Source organism: Cydia splendana, chromosome 6 (assembly GCF_910591565.1).
Source record: "Cydia splendana chromosome 6, ilCydSple1.2, whole genome shotgun sequence".
Lineage (NCBI taxonomy): Eukaryota > Metazoa > Arthropoda > Insecta > Lepidoptera > Tortricidae > Cydia > Cydia splendana.
In genome coordinates this window covers 23,414,474-23,433,329 of record NC_085965.1, presented here as the reverse complement: position 1 = coordinate 23,433,329, position 18,856 = coordinate 23,414,474, and the positions used below count along the sequence as shown (strand labels likewise).

At 38.3% G+C, this 18,856-nt stretch overlaps 1 protein-coding gene and 1 long non-coding RNA gene across 3 annotated transcripts in view; one reads left to right on the top strand and one right to left on the bottom strand.

The window, feature by feature from the left end:
• LOC134791782 (monocarboxylate transporter 14-like) overlaps window positions 1-18,856 on the top strand; it is a 58,705-nt gene that overhangs the window by 905 nt on the left and 38,944 nt on the right. The window lies entirely within an intron of this gene.
• LOC134791808 (uncharacterized) overlaps window positions 10,418-18,856 on the bottom strand; it is a 118,452-nt gene continuing 110,013 nt past the window's right edge. For both annotated transcript variants that reach the window (XR_010144334.1, XR_010144333.1), the window contains exon 2: window positions 10,418-10,579. This is a non-coding gene — a long non-coding RNA (uncharacterized LOC134791808). The remainder of the gene's footprint in view (window positions 10,580-18,856) is intronic.

Below are 18,856 nucleotides of genomic sequence, written 5' to 3'. Positions count from 1 at the left end.
CGTTAAAGTCTTAGGCTGTTCCAAAAAAAAATGTGAGTCCACTTGACAGCACTTTATCAGCTAAATCATAGGAGAGCTCATTCCACAGACAAAGCAGTTTCAAAGAGATTTTCTTTTACCACCGGGTATAGTAGGAAGTAACAGTCAGATACCTACCTTAAAAATGTAAACTAATTATACAAAAATAGTCGACGTAGCTCGGAAAGCGGCCAAGCTAAAGTGGGACTGGGCTGGTCATGTCTGCCGAATGCCGAGTGAGCTGTGGGCCAAGATCGCCACAAAGTGGCAGCCCAGCTCAAAACGAGGAATTGGCAGACCACGTCGGCGATGGCGAGACGAGTTAGACTCCTTTTTAAGGGAATGGCCAGAGACTGCACAGGATCGAGAAGACTGGAAAAAGTGGGGGGAGGCCTTTGCCCAGCAGTGGGACATTATAGGCTCCCAATAATAATAATATAATAATAATTATACATAACCATTGGTGACATTTAAGACCAATATAATACTTAGACCTTTCTTTAGGCTTATATCGACCGGGATATAGGCCATATTTACCTTTTGTATTGCTTTCAGGAGTATTGTAAATATCGGGAGCTCGAGAACAATACAAAAGGTAATCACGGTCCATATCCCAGTTGATATAAGTCTAGTGAAACTAACCGTGAACCATTCATACCTGACACCTCTTTTTATTTTTTTTAAAGTCTATTACTAGTTGCATAGTTGCTGAGAAATGTGTCCAGGTTGTCCTGCCATCTCCTCCTAGGCCAAATACTGTGGTGTTTACATTGTGGCCTCCACTCTGTGGCCAGTTTAGCCTACCTCTGTGGGTGCACATGGCATACCTAGTCATATATGACCTGCCAAGTCTATAGCCTGGTGGTTATGACCTCAAAGTTGACAATGCCTGTTTTGGAACACATTTATACATAACAAATTCAAAAATAAAAACAGATTGAACTTCTTTCTAGCATCTGTGTTTTAAAAAACTGATTGTAAAACTGCATATTATTATAAATGGTAAAATGTATATCTAGCAGTAGTATCTATGTATGCTAATCTTTTAATCTATTGACGGCTATTGATATATTGGTAATCAATAAAAATCCTAACATTAATTTGTAATTTGTCACTGTTTAGAACTGATAAGATCACAAATGCGAGGATTACATTGGATTAAATTTTTATTTGAAATTAATAAGTATAAATTTGAATCTGATTGAACCAGGAAAAACATGTGTAAAGTATGAGATCCCCTTCATTTTCAATTTGTGACATTCCACAGGTAAAGGTACCTTATGGCGGCCAGTGCTTACGCTATTATAGCGACGCTCCAATACTAAAGACTAAAGTGGTTCCACATGACGTTTACCTGTGGAACATCACATTTTATCTAATAACAAAAGCAGGGTAATGTTGGAAATGGCAAATATCTATAAAACGAGAAGCACTTCATGCTTTAGCAACACTGCTACTGCAAGTACCGCAATGCTTACCATTTACCAAGGTATCTTGCTTACTTTTGCTACAGTTAAAAGTGCTTTTAGTAGATAGGTACCTACCTATACCCTAAAAAACTATTTTTTTTTACAATTTGTTCCCACCGTCGTTCGCAAATCAAGGCAACATACCTGCATAAAGAAATACCAAATTCCCAATGAATTATAAGAACACAATTCAAAATTTGAAGCCAGTTAGGTCTACTTGCACCATCCCACTAATCCGGGGTTAAGCGGTTATACCGTTAACCCAGTGTCCAATAGTACTGGTAACCATGGTAACTCCAGGTTTAACCGGTTAACCCCGGGTTAGTGGAATGGTGCAAGTGTGCCTTAAGCTATAAAAACTGCCAGTTTTTCATTCATGCGCATAATTTTATACCCGTAATAAATATCGTAGGTATAAAGCAAATCTTAATCCTCAGAAACTACGATAACTGGAAGTTATTCCATTTGAGTCGGCGCTAAATCTGCGTGATTTATGTCTACGGCTCCACGATAAAGTTATATGTTGAACTATCACAATGGCAGTACGGATTCGGAGGCTTGTGCCAAAATGTGAATCTTAAGGAAAGATTCCTGTTATAAATGGCACTGTTTATTTGGGATCCGCTTTTTACTTGACACAAGTAGCAAAATTTACCAAATTTAGGGTTTCTGTATTACATTTTCGCGAAATATTGTCCGATCATCACATTTTCTACAAACGCTCGTGTTTGTGGAGAAAGAGTTTAAAAAGCTAGTGGACACTTATTTATGAAATGAGATGAAGTGAAACACTTATTCATTATGATAGAAAATGTGTAATTTGGATAGTAAAAACCGGTAAAAGTAATGCCGTGAATAAGAAAGCAAAATAAAGATATTTGATATTTTTTATTTGAAAATGAAAGAATCATGGTCATCTTTTTCTCGTATTCTAAAGAGTCGTGATTCTGATTAAAATATACCTACCTATTTTTGAAGTGAAAACTTCTTTAGCGGCGCTGCGCACTTTTTGAGGTGGGGAAAAAATGATAAACTCGATACAGCGTAACGCGTAACGTAACGCTGACGTCATGTTCATGTGTCACGGACAATGTTATTCACCAAAGAACTTTAGTCATAACGTATCATAATCAGGTCAATTATTTAAAACTGGACTTTTATATTAAGCAATAAAGCTCAATGTTCTAATCTTGTACGGGCTGAAATAAGAGGATCTCACAGTTACATTCTAACTTTATACCACTCAAATATAATTGAATAAAGCTACATCTTGATGAAATCGGTAATAGAAGTGAACTCTAGTACTGGTGAATAAAACTCAAAATATGACCAAATATATTTAGATGCGAGGTCTGCAAGGTAACTTTACAATTTCTATTCGAATTTTAAACAATTAACGCTACAAATTTAAGCTCACTGGCCAGCAATTCCGGAACTAAAGTTTTTCAATAGAAAGGAGGATGGGTCAATTATACATAGTGCTGCAGACATTTTGGACTAGTCATTGAGTTTTCACTTCTGTCGGCACTCCCGGAGTGCAACCCGTTGTTTTTAGGTGTATAATGCTTTTACTTTTTTTAGACTTCTAAGCTTCATTGTAGGTAGGTACTATAATAGCTTCACAGTAGGTAATAGGTACTTATTGCGAAGTAATCAAAGGTCCTCGTAATAATGCGACAAGGTCCTAACCGAGGTCCAATACGTGAACCATTTAACCCGTCTATATTGTCCAAAGGACCTTTGCTAAGGTTAAAATGACACGGCCAATTGTTTGCTCTAATATGAGGCCGAAATTAGGTACTTACGATGATTTGATTTATTTACAGGCCGTTAAGAATAGTGCAATTGACGAAGTCCTAGCCGATTTCGGCCATTAGGTACAGACTGCATGTTCTGTACGGATATGATGGTCGTTCTTGTCTACGTGACAGCGTGATAAAACGGTATCCGTCACATCGCGCTCTGTTAAAAAGTGACGGATATTTTGTATCGTGGATAAAGCCATCCATAATAGGCCTACTGGACTTAACGTATAGTTCTGTCTATCTTATTATAAAACTAAATTATATTGAAATATTATACTATGTTAGAGTGTAGCTGCTCCAATTTCCAGTGCACCCTTATGTGGTTTGAGTTGAGTACCCAAAGAGAAGGTTTTAAGAAAATACAAAAATATCGGTAATACCTAAACGCCCAACGCTAACACGTAACTAACGACACGTGTCGAGGCATAATTACGTGGGCCATACTGAAAGTTTCTGGATTCTGATATATGAGACGACTTATTTTTTTTAAGTGGCCATGTCCAGGAATTTTCAGTATGCCCTAACTAAGTAATATATAACATAACGTACTTAGGGCAGTAAAGGTCAAAATGTCTCAGATCGCATGTAATTGTCGGCCGAGGCGAAGCCGAGGTGTGTTTACCATTGTTCTGCTCGGCGGAGCCATCTTCGTTTAGCGCAGCGGGCAGAAAGTTGACGCTTTCCGGCCGAATGGCAGAAAAATATACAAATGTAATGTAATTCGCTGCAGCTCTGCAACGCTGCACCAGATCCGAATGTACCTAACCTTTATTCGTATACGAATAACCGAATAATTATATTATCAACCGATATGCTTAGTGTAAGTGACTATTTTCTCCGCTACCTACAGTACCTTCATACCTAATTACCTATGCACGTGTATCATTAACTATCCAATACCATATTGTGCAAACAATTCTTTATTACTCTTTGTTACTTCCACTTTATATGAAGTATTTGATAGAGCATGTACGGAGGTGATCATTTGTAACTTTGCACCTTAGCATTATGGGCATAAGTTTCAGTTTACAAAAAATAAACCTATGCATATGACGTTAGATAGTGTAATTATTTTTGTTTTCTTTCGGACCGTACATTCGCCATCAGATATATCGAAGAGGCCGAGGTGCTCAAAATTATCTGAACACGCACTCAAGCGGCTTGACTTGGCTTGAATAGAGGCGTGTACAGATATTTGTGAGCACCTTCGCCGCTCCGATGTATCTGATGAGGACAGGGCCGTCTTAAACTATGCTGGGGCCCTTGGGCATATAATAATTTGGGGCCCTTTTGGAAAGTAAAGAAAGCAAAATTGAACTAACATTTTTCTACTATGAATGACCTATTTATTATGGGTAATCATAATCAAATATACTGTTACTGTCTGATCTCGGGGCCCCCTGAGGATGGGGGCCCTGGGCACGGGCCCCGTGTGCTCTTATGGTAAAGACGGTACTGGATGAGGACTACACAATTCTAAAAGGCAATACAAAAGTTTAACTTTTGCACAAGTTACAGATTCGCGAAATTGTACTTTAGTAACATGATAATAAAGACCGAGGTCAGTGACATCACGAAACTATACTTCACAAATCATAATATATGTTCACAAGTCGTCAGGCCAATTCGAATTGTAGTTATTGGATCTGTTTCCGATATGATACTGATGTCAGTGTCAAAAGTGACGTTTTTGGTTGAAGAAATGTATCGTGAAGGTGTATCGGAAACGGATCAAATAACTTAAACTCGAATTAGCCTGCGTGTGTCGGTATGCTAATTGACTAAAGTTGACAGTAAACTTTGAAGTTAATACGACGTCAAAAAGATGTTTCTAATTTTGTATCTTATTCCTTTGTGATAAGACGGAAAGTGTGTACTTATATTTGAAATCGACTTTGTGAAAATTACGTAAGTCTTGAAGAGTGTGAACTTGTGAAGGCCAGTTTCTGAGATTTGATCCAGTAGCAGATATTTATTACGAGTAGGTATTAATAAAATAAAATAAAACCGGCCAAGTGCGAGTCGGACTCGCACACGAAGGGTTCCGTACCATTATCTATAAAAACGGTCACCCATCCAAGTACAGATCCCGCCCGACGTTGCTTAACTTCGGTCAAAAATCACGTTTGTTGTATGGGAGCCCCACTTAAATCTTTATTTTATTCTGTTATAGTGTAGAAATACATCATCTTTGAAAATTTCAACTGTGTAGCTATCACGGTTCGTGAGATACAGCCTGGTGACAGACGGACGGACAGCGGAGTCTTAGTAATAGGGTCCCGTTTTACCCTTTGGGTACGGAATTCTAAAAATTAAGTCAAAATCAGAGAGAGCATTTTTCAACTAGGTAACCATTTTTGGAAATAATCGCTCCGAAAGTCAAAACTATTGTTCCCTCCCCGATCTTGGGCTCCTTTAAATAAATCGGTAAGATGAGATCTATGATAGGACCTCCTTCATAGACTCACAGACCTGCATATTATCTGGTAAGCTTGTTTGCCGTCGTGGAATAAAAAAGAAGCAACCCTTTATGAAGTAAACATTCCTCCCGGGATGATACGGGATAGCGCGATCGATGCGGCCGCCGCACTGCGGCTCGCACCACGATTATCAACTTCACCATTTACACACTAACTTTTTGCAGCTCTAGGTACAGTCAGATTTTTAAACACATCGTGAGTAAACCCTATCCTCGTAAGACCCAAGTCAATTTTTGCGGTTTTGAATTTGGAACTTTCTTTTATTTCTATAAGAGTTCAAAACTCGAATTTAATTTGTACTTGTACAAGTACGCGGGGACTTACGAGGCTATCGAAATGCGCGAAGTTGATATTGGGATTTTTGGGATGTAGCCGCGCGCGTCAGTTGACGTCTTTGTAAAATGTCCGTTTTAGAGCACCGACGACCTTGTGATGACTAATTTCGTGTTTTATGTCTCATTATAAGTTTAAAAGCAGACAAGCGAGACGCTGCCTAGACGAGAATGTTCTGGACTGCACTGTACATCGGTGAACCTTATCTCGTTGCAATAAGGATTATGAATAGCCCTTTTCAAAATAAACTGTTAAAAGAAGCTGTTTGTTTATTGAGGTATCCACATCTCACACATCATCAGCCACATCTTCTCTCCATTCCTCTGGATTACAACTAGAGATGGGCCGAATATGGACTTTGCCGAATACGAATATTTGGCCGAATATTCGGTTCAGATCATACCGAACCGAATATTCGGTTGGGCTAAAACTGGCTAAAATAAGTTCATACAGTTCCGCGATCTGCACTCCGCACGTGTTTTTTAACCTTCCCCTCTGGACCTACCGGGAATGTTTATGACAAGAAACGGAACCGTCTCATGCCTGCCCGCGAAGTGCATCCGCAGGACCCGCGCCAGCTACTGGACGCCCTAAAAACAATTTGTTTATTCGGTAAATATTCGGCAGTTCGAACCGATTGTTAAATATTCGGCTGATATTGTAAAATATGTCGAATACCGAATATTTACCGAATATTCGACCCATCTCTAATTACAATACAACTAATGCTATTGGTTAATTCCCGCACATCTCTCATCTCCACCTCAGTGGAAAGGCAGACTATTTCTCGCAGAACACCTATTTGTTATGCTATTCTGTATGTAATCACATGCCTGGCATTCGACCAATCAATTGCCTGCTAATAGACCAATTGGCCCCCGACCCGAACCAATGCCAACACGACGGACAAAATTAAAAACAATCAATCGACCAATCGCGATCTTGCAATGATAATTAAAATCTTTTCACAAAACCGTATGTCGTCATTTTACGGATTTCATCAGCAGTTTCACACCAGCTCATCACCAATGTTGCTTTACGTCCAGAAAATGTACGCGGTTACCTACATAATGAATACATACAAAACTTAGTGTGCCTGTAATAGTTGAAGAGTTGAAATACAAATGATGAAAATGGGTTTAGGCTAGTGATTGCAATCCGGATTATTCGAAGTTCAAAAATCCGGATTTCGGAGCGTTTGAAAATCCGTTTTAAAATTCGGATTTTGAAAAGAAAAAACCGGTTTTTCGGATTTTTTCCCACCAGTACTAGTTTGCTCAAAATTAATGCTAATGCGAAATAAAAAGCGGTGCACATGAAGCGGTAACGCGGGAGAGCTATTGCCAGCCGGGCATTGCGCGTCGCGCACTCGCTCGCACCTGTATGCTTGCCCCGCGTCCGCTTTTTTTATTGGCGTAGCAGCCCAAGTAACAAAATTTGGTACTATAAAAGTCCTGAGAACGTTTTGGAGCGTGCTAATTAGTGTTCATGATTAGCACTATAATGGTGTTGTCTTCTTCTTTGTCGTCACACTCTTGTCAGAGTGGTCGTGGTCGTCATGTCAGGGCCGGTGGCAAGCTTCACAATCCGTCGCCATTCCTCCTCGCCCTTCTTGTACATTCATGGCGTGGTTCATTGAAAATGGTGTTGTAAACGTTTACAAAACCCCAGATAGGCCCTAGTTTTATCACTGATTTATTCTATAAACATTACATAAAGGCTCTCACGGTGATAAATCAGCTCTATGGTTGAAATGTAAAAGTGACGAGAAACGCTCTTTAGTACTAAAATAGTGCTGTCTGCAACGTTTATGTCGCAATTTGGAATTATTATAAAAGTAACCAATGAAACATGTTTAATTGTTTATAGTGCTATTTTGCACCGTAAACGATTCCAGTGATCTTTTTTATCATACTTGCGTCGTGGGTGCCTAAAATATTAAATAAGTTCATTCGCCATTGTTTCTTAAAGTGACATTTGTATTTAGGTAATAAAAAGGAATAAAAAGGACTAAAAAGCATTTGTGGACCGTTACTATGCCGGTACATTGTACATGCGAAAATAATTGTATCGATAGAATCATTATGCTGATTTCAAATTTGACAATGCGCTCTCATAATTTTCATGTTTTAATTAAATTAAAATTAATAAAATAAGGACTTGTTCCAACTGTGGCTGCTATAGTACACATAGGCTCCAGCCGTGCCGCTAATGTGCTATTATGGCAGAAAACAGCAGCCATTTTTTAAGTTACGATTTAAGTTATTTAGCAACGTACCAGGTAACTTTTATGGTACTATATAGCACTATAGAAAAACTTTCATGACTTTTAGAGAACTCTTCTAGCCTTATAGCGATGTTAAGAGAGCTTTTAAAAAGCTAAAACGTTACGTAATGGTCGTGCAAAGTCCTTTTATAGTGCAGATTGATCCTCTAATAGTGTTTACGATACTGCTACAATACTAGTACTATAAAAGTTACTTTGACGCATTATTAGTGCAAAATAGGTACATAAAAGCATCAGTAAAGTCGTCTATAGTATAAAATAGTACCATAATCGCTTTTTGCATATCTATTACAGTGCAGCACTTTAAAGATTCTTTTGTATGATCCTATAAGCGTTCTAAGAGCTAAATTATAGTACTTAAAAGGTCTTTAATCTTATAGAAACAAAACGCTGTGTTAAAAACCTTTATAGTACAAGCAGTCACAATGGTTACCATTATAGGCCTACTATATCACTGTTTGGTGATAAAATGCCTTAGTTATAGAACCTTTTGTTACTTGGGAGTGTACGTATGTATTTTGTTTTTATTGTTTTTTAAAGATTTTGTTATTGGCGTAACAGTGTACGCATTCTGTTTTTTTATTTTTAATAAAAACAACTTAATTTGATTGTTTGTTTCACTTCGCCTTTATGCCACATATTCCTTTCTTAAAATCCGGATTGAATCCGAACTTCGGATTTCAGTCAAACCAAAATCCGTAAATCCGGATTTGAAAAATGTTCACGGATTTGCAATCGCTAGTTTAGGCCTTCCGGCATCGCGGCATCTTCGAAAAATCTGGAAACATGCATAAAAAAACCTTCTCGACGATTTAAGCATCTCCTGCGAATGCTTAAAATCGATTAATAAGTAATTAAAAACTTCGCGCGTATCTTGATTTAAATTCGCGAAGATACGGCGAGTTTTCATGATAATGTCACTTACTTGCCTGTTTGCAGCCCTTGAGGCCGAAAAATGTCAGGCTAAATGTTTCAGGTTTTCTTGACCATTTTGAAAGTCGATGTAAATCGTGTTGTACCTATTAATATCACCACAGATCCTTTATTCAAAATTTGTGTTCCACTCCACCTTTGACCCACAAACATATATTGACTTTGGCTGAGAACACCAGCCTCTCAATCAAGATTTCCTCGGACATGTGCTTGTAATGGATCCATGCTGTGCTGCGGCGTCGCTAATAGCTTTTCCCGGTCCAGCTTTCGTTATAAATGACTTGGATTAGCGAAGCTGTGACTGCTTGTGATGTGACCCAGTATTACGAAGCAGTGTGTGTAAAATAACCTTAGAAAGAACTGAATGGGCCAAATATAGAAATAAAAAAAATTAATAAAAAAAATGTTTGTTACCATAAAACGGAAAAAACACCCCCCTCCGATACTAGAAATTAATGGATATGTACTGGAGCCTAATACCGGTACTGACATAGTTTTCATTTCATTAGGGAGTATCAAAATTGTAGGCATTTTATATTAGTTAAGAAAGAACTACTTTCGGATACAGAAAACACATGTAAACGCTAAATCAGTGTATGACCGTAGAATTAAACAAGTAACATAATAAAATTGCGGTTTACGATTTATGACGTATTAAAAAACGCATTTAACCGATTTGCAAGACCGAAGTGATCCCATAAGAGCACCGTGAAGAAAGTTTTGTACGGTGCTATAATAAAAACTACTTACTAGATCTCGTTCAAACCAATTTTCGGTGGAAGTTTGCATGGTAATGTACATCATATATTTTTTTATGGTTTTTTCATTCTCTTATATTAGATAGTTACAGGGGGAGGGCACACACACATTTTACCACTTTGGAAGTGTCTCTCGCGTAAACTATTCAGTTTAGAAAAAAATTATATTAGAAACCTCAATATCATTTTTGAAGACCTATCCATAGATACGCCACATATACATGTGGGGTATCTATGGATAGGTGGGTTTGATGAAAAAAAAAATCTTTTGAGTTTCGGTTCTAAGTATGGGGAACCCCCAAATTGTTTATTTTTTTCTATTTTTGTGTGAATATCTTAATGCGGTTCACAGAATACATCTACTTACCAAGTTTCAATAGTATACTTCTTATAGTTTCGGAAAAAAGTGGCTGTGACATACACGGACAGACGGACAGACATGACGAATCTATAAGGGTTCCGTTTTTTGCCATTTGGCTACGGAACCCTAATAATCCTTAACTTTGATCAGAATCTGATGATTAATCATTGTGCTCTTAAAAGGAAAGTTCTAAGTACCTAATCATAATAGCAGACACAATTAACTCAGGTTTTTTATCCCAAAACTAAGACTTAACAACCAAACTTAAAAAAAACTCAATCCAAAAACCTCACGTCGAACGCTAAAACAATTGACGTACATGTGGTACCTGGACAATGGAACAGATATCAAAGCCTAATCAAATAGAGCCGGTAGGAATAGCTGACCCATATCCAGGCCTCGATTTTATGCAGATCCGCTGAGAGGCTGTCGGCTTAAATGGAGTGTATTGAGCGCTTTGAGTTTCACTTTGATATAAAGCTTTATGGAGACAAGTATCTACGAGTTTTGCCGATAGATTTTGATTTCTGTGTCGCTTCGTGGGTCAAACACATTGCAGAAAAAGGTCACTTCTGTAAATAATTCAATAAAAGTTAACGACCCTTTTTACCTATGTTATTATGTATACATATAGTTCGTTTTTTTTAGCATTAGAAAGAACTTGCAAGAAGGTAAGCGATTTTGACAAGTCTTTTAATTGAAAAACGCTTTTTAAAAATCATAATTTAATACTTATGAAAGCAGAAGAATATAAATGATCGTATTAGATTCATAATTGTTACATATTTGCCGTAACTTATTTTTAAAATGTGTTTTTCAATTAAAAGACACATCAAGATTGTTTACCTTATTTCTAATGCTAAAAAAAACGAACTATACATTATGTACACACTTGTACATAATGCCATATGAAACCTGTAACTTCGTCACGATTATAAAATGAAAATTTTAAGGAATTTTATTAGGTACATAGGCAAAATAACATTTGAATCAAGTAATTTAAAATTAAATTAACTAGTACCTATAAATACAGTATAATTTTTTTAAAGAAATTTTTGAAATCCAGGTTGTGGTTTTTTTTTAATACCTAGTCGTGCATTCTTTCGGGATGCGACATTTGATAAAGTGGAATTGCTGTTTTGTGAATCTTTGTTTCGTTAAGGTTATCTAGAGTTAAAAATTAAAAGTCTCAACCTTTTTGCGTTTTTGCACACCTGTTATTGGTGCATTAATATTATTACTGACCACTATATCAGTGGTTCCCAAAGTTGACTGGGCTCCGAGCTCCGACCCACCTATTAAATACTGCCAAATTCGGGACGCATCTCATGGCCGTCATAAAAAGGAGGCATAAAATGTTATTGTGGACGCTCAGATTCCCTAGTAGTTTCAGGGCCCACTCAATATTCGCCACAGTTTGGGAAATGCTGCACTATGTATATTTATATTACCCGCTTACATTGTTAAAATGTGTCTTTTAAATTAAAGAAAACATGACATAAACACGTCGTTGAAATAAATAGTCTTTCAGATATCGCAGTTTTACAAATACCGAATGAATAAACTCGTCAGTTTCTCGCCATTCAGGAGATACCCATTGTTCTGTTACTGGCGTTAAACATGGCCTCATTGTCTGCTCACAATAACACTGCTGTTTTATGGATTCAGTGGCGAACCGACTGACTGACCTAACTTTGCATCCTGTAAATAATCCAAAGGCTTTTAAGTAGGTTCGTTATTTACCATGTGACCCATACAGGAATCTACTTTGTCGGGGATTTGACGCATATGGCAGTTACTTTATTAACCTTTCGTATGCCTTGTCCCGTGTACGTACCATACAATTTGGACTGTAATTCACAATCCCAAGGTTATTCATTCAGCAGAAAATTTTCGACAAAGGCATACAAAGGGTTAACCTGCAGAAATCTGTAGTTGTTGAGTTTAAAGTTATCAAACATCTTCAGTCCATAGATAACTCACCAATTTACCAATACAAAAATGCGTGAGTGTCGTGGAACACTCGGTTGGAACGAAGAGAAAGGATCGTGACGGAAAGTCGTGACGGAATTGAAGTGTTAACGCCCATGGTGGAAATAATTTTGCTAACCATGTGACACATACTGCTTTTCACATCACATATGAGGAAATCATTTTCATGTTCATGCTCATGTTGTTCGTGTTCGTGTCCGTCATCCTCATTCTCGTATTCATTCTCATTCTTTCTCAATCGTATGGGTTGATATTTGTGATGGAAAAACCTTATACTTTTTTTCGCCTAGCCTTTCCGCCAAGTCACACTTCGGATCGACACGTCCTTTTTCTATGATGGGTGATGAGTGACGTTTTCTATAGAAAACTGAAGTGTCGGATGCCTCGGTTCGGACCCGGACCGTTCTAGGCTGAGCCATCCATACTGCCCGATTCGAACTTTAAGATAGGTACGTCAATTAATAGATCTAGAAACGATATGGATTAGATGTGTCAGTGTTAAAAGTGACCTTTTTAGGGTTTCGTAACTCAAAAAAGGAAAAACGGAACCCTTATAGGATCACTCGTGCGTCTGTCTGTCCGTCCGTCTGTCACAGCCTATTTGCTCCAAAACTACTGGAGCAATTAAGTTGAAATTTGATACACATGTGGAAGTCTATGACCCAAAGACGGACATGTAATAAAAACAAATGAATTTTAAGCATAAGGGGCTCTTTTAGGGGCAATATAAGAAAAGTAAAAAACAAAGTTTTGCAAACCATATCGTGTTACATATTAAATGAAACTGAAAGGGCTTATTTTGAGGACCTCAAATAATTTTTTTTTATAATTTTTTATGAGATACTTTCAAAGTTATTTAAGAAAATAGGCAAAAAATGACCCCCCCTCCCCTTTAACTCCGATACTACTGGGTCTAAAATTTTGAAAAAAATACACAATAGTTCTTCACCTCTTGATAACAGGAAAACCTATTAGAAATCTACAGTCAAGCGTGAGTCGGACTTAAGATAAAACAAACGCGGTTGGGCTGTTTTAGGGACACAACCGTAATTGTTTACGTGAAACGTGGTGTGTCCAGCTAGTGCGAAGGTCGAAGGCCAAGCTCTGCGTTGGGCCGAAGGCCTGAAGCATCCGAGAGAGGTGCGCCTTCTCGCAAGGTCGAAGGATGAGCTGTAGGAGATTAGTGCTCAAAGAACAAACAATTGGTTTAAAGTACGAGTAGCTAAATGAGAAGGCTGAACTGCCGTATATCAGAGGGTCTACCGCGAACACCGAAGTTCGCAAATTGCGAGGATTTCTCTTTTACTCCAATGAAACCGTAATTAGAGTGACAGAGAGGAATGCCAGCAATTTGCGAACTTCGATTTTCGCGGTTATAGCCCTGTTATCTTAAAATAACAGAGATACGCCTAACCAAAGCAAAAAAATGTAGGCATTATGCCATAATACTTGAACAAAATTTAAAAAAAATATTGCGTAACTAACCATCCTCTGATAGCCCAGTTAAAATACACGGAAAAGCCGGGGCGTGCCCCTAGCCAGCCGTGTGTGGAACAATTGAATGAACAGTTGAATATACTTAAGAACTTCGCTTTGCTCGCTCGTTCGAAAATGTGTGTAGTACGGAACCCTTGGGACGCGAGTTCGACTCGCACTTGACCGGTTTTTTTTTAAGCTTTGACACTGACATATTATCTAATCCACATCTATTAATTGACGTATCTTAAAGTTCGAATCGGGCCGTTAATCCTCGCAGCCGTTATTATGATTACAGACGGTTTGAGGCAGTTCTAAGATTCTGATGATTGTTATGAGAAAGAAAGCCAATGTTTATAATCTTGTGCCATCAATTTACCTAGGGGCTGTCCATAAATTACGTCATCGATTTTTGACGATTTTGGACCAAAAAATCATCCATGTGTCAAATGACCCCGTTTCCTCCTACGTCATGCTACCATCATCCGATGTCCAGACCCCCCCTCCCCTAATTTGAAATGACGTAATTTATGAATAGCCCCCTACTCGTTGTTACCTACTCGACGTGGTTATCTTGAGTCCTTCAAAAAAAGTCGCGTAACATGTTTCTAAAGTGTCAGCAACGCGCATGACACATCCCTGGGTATGCAAGCGTTATTAGGCTACGGTAACCGCTTACCACCAGATTGACCCTATGCGTTTTTGCAACCAACATACTATAAAATACACAGTAGAACCTCGATTATCCGAACTAACTGGGACAGAGACTAGTTCGGATAGGTACCTAATGGAAATGTGCAAGTTTTGGGACGAGATCAACCAAAAATAACACCTTTTTACATTGAAATATTAAACACTACTGTAGGTTTAAATCTCTCGGGTAAAGAGCACATCACATGTTTTAGCCCTCTCCGGCAGTTCTCAATTAGCGATAAGTAGCTACTAGACAACGGTAGATAGAGGTACCGTGGCTTCCTATTGAGGTCACGGAGCTATTTCCACGGAGTTCACTGTCAGCCGCCGTTTCGAGAATAGACGCGTAGAATCAGGTCAGATTCAGTCTCAGGAAAATGTAGCTGTTGCAGACATATTGAGAAGTATTCGTTAGACAGAACATACCTAGCAACGATAAACAATCATTTGTCTACTTGATATATGGAAGGTAAACAGAAAAGTAAAAGGTAAGGAAAACAATCTCCATGTATCAAAAAGTGTCCGTCAATAAACCTTCAATAGGTCGCCCCACAGTAGGCACCTAGAATATTTGATTAGAAATTTTAATTCATTGACAGCGCACTTCACTCCGTCAATAACGCCTACGTTCTTAGCTACTCTGGAGAGATTTGGAACTGTTATTTATAGCTGACAGCTGGACACTAGCAAATATTCTCCCATAAAAGAGTTTTCTCAGGGAGTAAGCCAGAGAAAAAAAAAAAAAGGGTTTTCTCACTTCCTCCATAACTTGATAGATTTGTAGATAGTCATTCCTCCAAGATGACAATCGTTTAATAGAAAACTCCAATAGAAACTTAAATAACGCATGAAAATAGTCACGTGAGTTCTCGTAGCATTGTCATCCCGATATTTTTTTTTCATAGTCCGATCTGCCTGCTATTTTCGTGTTTTTTTTTAAATCAACATGCATGGTTAAAGACCGTCTTTAGAACATCCGATTATATTTCACCAATCTTTTACAGAAAACCGCAAATAACAGACTCTATTCTAACATCGAAATGTATGACGCATAATCTAGGCGTAAAGTTCAATTCTCACGACCCCATGACGCGATAACTGGCCACTTTCTCCGTTAAACATTGCGTAACCTCATTGATAAACTACGTTCCAGCCGCTTCCAAGAACCTTAATCCATAAAGATTCTTGACTATGACCTCATAGCTAGCTCTACTTGAACCTCCTGATTCATAACAACAATATGGAATCAAGGGTCTGGTTTATAACTGGTACTTCTGAGACAGATCAGACTAGAAGTGAGTTCGGATGTCAATAGTAATTAACATGTGTATGACGTGTTTTGTTGTGGCCAGCTATGCTGCCAAAGTGTAGTTCTTGGATGTTGTTATCTGCATCGCAGCGGAAGTTTATCATTATCTGTCGGCATGTGCTTAAAATTCTTGAAAATCCTTTGGAGTTGCAGTCACCTTACGCGCACTCGCGTGTAACCCATCCTTTTCTTTCACTTTTTATCATAATTCTTTTGGGTTCATTATTGTTCGCTTATCTTTTTTGCCTTCCCCTCGTTCAGCAATACACGCAAACGAATGCCCTTCCGAGACCAAGGTAATGAATGTGTTTACTAACGAATGATGTGAAAGAATTCTTGAAACATGTCCTTGTTTAAACGTTAGTAAAATGGACTTAAGGATCGTAAGGGTACTAAATCGATGATCGTAAGAAAAAGCCCTCTTCGCTTGCTGCCAAAGTGTGTTAGTTGTTCAATAATATTATCTGAATTCTTCGTAGAGGAATTTTATCTTTCAACATTAACATCGTTAGGATATAATGGGAGTAGCAGTCTCCATACCTATCAATGTTTAAATAGAACATAGGCTACATTCGCTGCGAATTGTAGACCATAAATTTCTTTCGAGCACCCTCTTATCTCCTAATTCCTTTGGAATGTAAGAATGTAAACAAATAAACGTCCTTTTAAACTAAGGCAATTAATTATTATGTTTTCTTACTAACAAATGACGTGAAAGAATTCTTGAAACATGTCCTTGGTAAAATAGTAGTAGCAAAATACTTTTCCTCAAGGGCTGTAAGAGAAGGACTAAGGACATGTCCTTCCCTACATTGAAGGACGACAACCCTAATTATAGTTGTTTCTATTGTGTCTCGTTTTCTTTGCGAGAATTCTTAATTATGAGCTTTTTGTGCAGGGTTGGTCATGCAACCTTTAAAATGTACAATGATTTTTGTACTTTCATTTCATTTCATTTATTGAATGCCAACCATGGTATTACAAGGTGTTTACATATTATTATAATAACATTATAAAGTACAGCATGGACCCTGCTAGGGCGTGACAAATCTTAAAATATAACTTAACCTAGGAAAAAAAAAATTAAAATGTACACTTAAAACTTACTTCACTACGACTTCACTATTGATTGCCATTTTTATATGAAGTAGCTGTCACGTAAAATGTTTGTAGACATTTTTTGGAAGGAATAATAAAAATACGGTTAAAACATATTTCTTTAATGTGGCGATCCATACCTAAAGGGTCCTTACGCTATGTGCATAAAGACCGTTATCCGATGGAAAGTCACCAATAAATTTCTTTTGTCAACGTCCAACTAAACGATACATGAAGGAATTGTCCTGGGATCATCATTTAGCGCGCGAGGTTTAAGTTCACATACCAAGATGCAACGGCAAGCATGCTGCGTATATGAACTCTAGGTAATTATTTTAGCAAATAAGTAGAACATACCTGCGTAGGAATTTCAAATGTGAAATCTAACAGATAGAGCACCATGGGGCATAGGGTCAATCCCGATTCCCTTTTGGCTACCAAGAGACCCAATGCTCAGCACTATAAAGTCTATAAATCAAAGCAATCTTATTCCTTATATGATTGTGTTTTAAAATTGCAATGTTCGTACTCTAGATTATCTTTACGGTCATATTAATAATTGTCACCACAGATAGCTTCTGTGGTCTGTTACGCAAGAATACACAGCATTATCGAGTTGCGACGTGATTCAGTGATTCACGACCGCGTAGTAATCAAGTCGGGGATGATTTGCAAATTGCCGCGGCATTTTGATCGAATTAGTTAAGGCTAAGGTCTCCTATAAACGCCATCGGCCGCTTACAGCGTCTGCGTCATAATACTTACTATAGAGATGTATTGGTGTGGTCTCTTTCACACGTCGACGTTGACGTCTTTTTTGGTCAGGAACGTTGACGCTAACGTCAGACGCCGCGTATAGCATAAAATAGGAGACCAAGGCCTAAGACTTTATTTTACCACGCGTGGCGCTGCACATCAAAACTATGAAAAACGCTGGGGTGTCCATCAAATCTGGAGTTCTTGGATGGGCCCACCGCACTGTTTCTTTACAAAAAACATTTCTTTCACAACTTAACTAGACGGAGCCCCGCTGGGCGGTTTGCCTACCTAGGTAGGTAGGTTAGGTTCGTTAGGTAGCTTCAGATGCCCGAAGGGCAAACCGCCCAGAATTAGGAGCCCTGCGAAACAGTGCGATGGGACCATCCAAGAACTCTAGATTTGATGGACACCCCAGCGTTTTTCATAGTTTTGATGTACTACTGTTTTGATGTTTTGCTTACCATCAGGTGATCCGTCTGCTCGTTTGCCTCCTATTTCATAAAAAAAAAAAGAAGTTTGAAATGTAAGTTTTAGTTAAATTAATTTTTGGAATAAATGATTGTGGTGAAAATAATATGGTGTTCCAAACGTCCCCACATAGTGTTTCAATTAACAAATCTATGGGGACAATTGAACCACTCTCCACATTCTCTTTAATTCCCTATCATTACATAACCATGGGCGGTAGGGCTTTCAAACAAACTTTATTTAAGAACTAAATAAATAAGGTTTAGTAATATAGACGCATACCTTTCTAACAATAAAAAATAAAATAGTTACAGGCCGCCAAACAAAAAATGTTGCAACCGTCCACCTTCTACCCTACGTCCTTGCTGTTTTGGGCTTTTAGCTGTTTTTTTGTCCTTGGGATTAGGGGTGGTGGTAGTTGTGACCTTCTCCGGACATATACCGAGGTACATGATATGCACCATCCGGTGAAGGCCTTCCCAGAACTTGTATTGATGTCCCCTGTTGAATAGCACGAAGTCCTTGCCTCTGTCGTAGAGTCTGTTCATGATGATGCTGGTTGCTGTTGCGTGGGGACGCCAGAAGTTGTACCAGGGCTGGATACAAGAAATAAATCC